The following is a 4,017-nucleotide window of genomic DNA, read 5'->3' on the forward strand; positions in this document are numbered from 1 at the left end:
GTTCACAAGGACTTTTGAGTTAATTGGCGAGATCGAGAGAAGCGAGACGTTCCCTGTGCCCGATTGAAGTGCCATCGCTTTGCAAACTCGTGGACGTCGGCTAAGAAGCTACGAACTTGTTAATGGCCGTCCGAGAACAATGACGCGAAGACTTGTTGGCTCTGTTGGGAGCCCATTGTCGCAGCCACTTGTTAGAGACCCATGCATATTTTTCACGCGTCGATGACAATTATGTCACAGGCAAAATTCACGACCAATCGTAGCGTCGATGAAGGCGAAACTGTATCGTCAATGGAACATTTGCTGGTCGATCTTTCGTAGCTTTCTCGTCGACGTTGTTGTTTCGGCTCTCACACGATCGTGTACTAACCCTCGGGAGGCGAATGGTTTTAGACGAACGCGGGAGACGATTCAGGTGCCTGAAGTGCTACAAATTTGCCATAAAGTGCCATAACAGACATTTCACGAATTGAAGCAGTTGTATACGTTTCACGAAAAAAGTAATTTACCACTTTCCTCAAAATTTCTTTGGAAAATATTAATTAGCTAAAAAGTTAGGATTGAAAGGAAAGCGTGGCTCCAAACGCCCCGACACCAATGCGTTGATAAACACTTGTTACGAGATTTTTGGGCGTTCAGATTTCACCGCAAAGAGGTTTCTGCAGATTGAAAACACTGTATAATTGACAAGAGCTGTACTTTTATGGACACTGTAATGGAGAAATTAGGCTAGCTTGCTAATTTTGTCCTAAGTTCTAACTGTTCAACAGTCATTATTCATCGGACAAAAGAACTGCAGTATTCTTATCAACCTATCAACTAACATCCGTCCCTCCAGAAATCCAATTTAATTTTCACCCGCTCCGCTACAAGGGTAAAAACAAAACTGTACCGAAAATTGCAACTCTAATCGTTTACAGAGTCGAGAGTTTCTCAAAGAGTTCCAGTACACCGCGCACACACGAGACACTGTGCAATGTGAAAAAAAAAAAGCGAAGAAGAAGAAGGGGCGAGATCTCGAAGGCGATCGATTGTCTCGCGAGCACCGTTAACGAGTTTCCAGCTTCTTAGTTCGCGACCGTGGCCAAAGCGCCACTTCAATCGACGTAGACGCCTGGCGCCGTTAGCCTCGAAGCCGCCAATTAAGTCGAAAGGGGAAAGTCTCGTCGAGTTCTCCGATGCGGTTCCTTTACTTCCCCCTCGCGACAGGGTTAGAGGGGCTACACTTTCGCCCTGAACAGTGTCCGCGTGTCTGGGGACTGTGTTCCGAGTTGCCAGCCCGGTGAACACGGGATTGTCTGCGAAGATTTGTCTCGACGACGTCAAACGACGTCGCATACCTCTGGACAAGTGGCGAATCATCGCCTGCAAAGCGTGCCAAAACGCAAGAAAAGGACATTCACCCTTTCGAACCGGTGTGAAAGATGTAATTGTTTCGAATTGGGTTTCTGAACCTTTGTGAAGAGCTCGCTTGAGAAAGGAAGTTCAAGCTTACCTCCTATTTAGCGGAAATAATGACAGTTGCTGGATCGTTTGAGCTATTTTAAGCAATCTAGTCAGTTTAAGACGTTCTTAGTTGGAAATGTAATTAGCGACTTTCAGCGGAATATGGACGATACGTTTTACCAGTCGGAACGACTGTAAGTAGTATAGGTCAGCGTAGTACGTGATCAGACCGGTTTGACGACCCGAAAAATAAGCGATCTTTACCAATTTTTTTTGGCTGTACTAGTAAAGATATCGTAATACTTCTTGCTTCGGTAGAAAGGAGCGTCCTTAGACTATAATAATAAATTTTTACTTCACGCAATTTTTGATACTGTTATTGTCAATTTTACACCTTAATGCACCCCTGGTTGGTGTGCAGTCTAGCACCTGTCCAAGTGATTTGAAAGCAACAAATTTCAAATATAATTATTCTTCGATAGTTTATGCTGGGATTGAACCGATTTAAAAAAAAAATGGAAAATTAAAAGTGTTGTGCTGTTTTGAAGAATATGTCACTTTTTCTATCAAACAAATTTATATTGTTTATAAAAGCACTGTAAATAAAGATAAAATATTGATTGCCAGTTCAATCGCTGCAGCAATGTATATCACATTGAATGGAGTTTATCTGAAATTGATTTCTTAAGTCCTCATTCTTTGAGTCCTCAAAATTGAAGCCCTGACGCATCTCCATAAGATACAACCTCGTTATTTTTACGTACTTGACCTTAATATTGCAGACCACACTTTCGGAATGTTCTTCTTTCAATTTACGTACGTATACCTTTTTCAAGTGTTCAGGGGAAGGTTTGTGGTCGACTTATTTGTGGGTCAGATTTGCTGATTATTGGTGTGGCAAATAAATAGGTAATAGGTCATTATGATGATCGGAAACATTCTATAAACTATCTGGCTAAAGTGTGAAAGTGGCCTGAATGTGTAATTAATAGGTGGAGTGATAGAAAATTTAGGGTGAGGTTAAGTCAGAGTTGCAAAAGTTGTTTAAGGTTAAGTCAGGGTTTGGAAATTTAGCTGAGGCTTAGATCGGGGTTTTGGAATTTAAATAGGGTTAAGTCAGGTTCCCAGAATTTAGATAAAGTTAACTCAGGGCTTAAGAATTTCAGGCTTAGGCAGGGTTCAGAAAGTTACATTAGATTAAACGAGAGTTCTAAAATTCGGGTAACGTTAAATTGGGATTCGAAAATTTGGATAGGAATGTAGACGAGACAAGCGAGAATTGTAAAGGTGAAAATTCATTCTGGAAAGTTTTCCTGGCGGAAACTCATGTCGGAGACTATTGACACAGTATTAAAATGAAAGATTGTTATTAACAAGAATTTTAAACCTCAAAATCACACGAGGGACAGATATCCAAACCTACCGCAAGCACAGTAGATATTTACAGTACACATTTTACATTAAACGACACAATGGACCAATTTTTAACGAACGAGAAATCATTTCGTAGCATGAAGCTGTGAAAAATTAAACGACGATAAATATCCTTACTCTGAAAACTATAATTTAGAGTGATTTACACGAATGTGGATGCCTCTATTGGACCACTTAAAAATTGGCACACAGAAAGCTTTGTTGAGAAATACAAATTGGTAAATGGCAAAAATTGTTTAATTATTCGGCCTTATTCGAAACGTTTTGGACAATCTGATATTACTCGGCAGAATAGCGAATTCGTCTCGTTTCTACCGTCTTCCACTCTGTCGCAATAAATTATTAAACACAGAGTTGAGGAACTTTTGCATTTACATGCTGTAGCTCCCAATTCACCAGGATCAACACTTATTACGAATAATTGAAATTATCACCGTTAGAAGGTGGTTTAATAACAGACATTTCTGATATTCTCTCGCAAGGTTAAACGAGAAGTAACGTGACCAGGGGCTGACTTGAACAACTCAACAGCCGGATAAGTTCCGCGTGAAAACGGTGTTGGCCCGTGCTTGCACTGGAGCAGTACACTTTTAATGATAGTAATAAGCCACACTAAGGAATTTATTACAAGCCCCGGCGAGAGATATAGCATATTCCTAATGGTGCATAATGTCCCGGAGCGAGATCGTAATCGAGATGAAGATTACCATTTCGACCATTCGGAACAATTTCGTCCTAGTATACGATTACGATCCTTTAAGCTGTTTATTACCGAAGTTAGCTGCGACTGGGAAATATTTACGCGCCTCCAAGCTTATCCGGGCAGTTCTTTTACGGTCCATTCACATGCAAATTGGACGTACAATGGTAGGATACTTCGTAACGACGGAAATTGGACATTCCTCTGGCATAGAATTTAACGTCCGCCAACGGATCAATTGACTGATCGTCGTCTGGCTTCCGTTCTATTTCTGTACTCGAATCTTTTGGATCGGGGAATGATTTCGTGCATGCTGTACCCCGTTTGTTGCAGAATTCGCCCGTGGACGTTCTTCAAGCGTAGACTTGCTCGGATTTTGGGAGAGACAGTGGTAGGCGATGCTATTGTTTCAATTATCCAGCGATTGTTAAATAAGA

This window comes from Habropoda laboriosa, unplaced genomic scaffold (assembly GCF_001263275.1).
Source record: "Habropoda laboriosa isolate 0110345459 unplaced genomic scaffold, ASM126327v1 scaffold12, whole genome shotgun sequence".
Classification (NCBI taxonomy): domain Eukaryota; kingdom Metazoa; phylum Arthropoda; class Insecta; order Hymenoptera; family Apidae; genus Habropoda; species Habropoda laboriosa.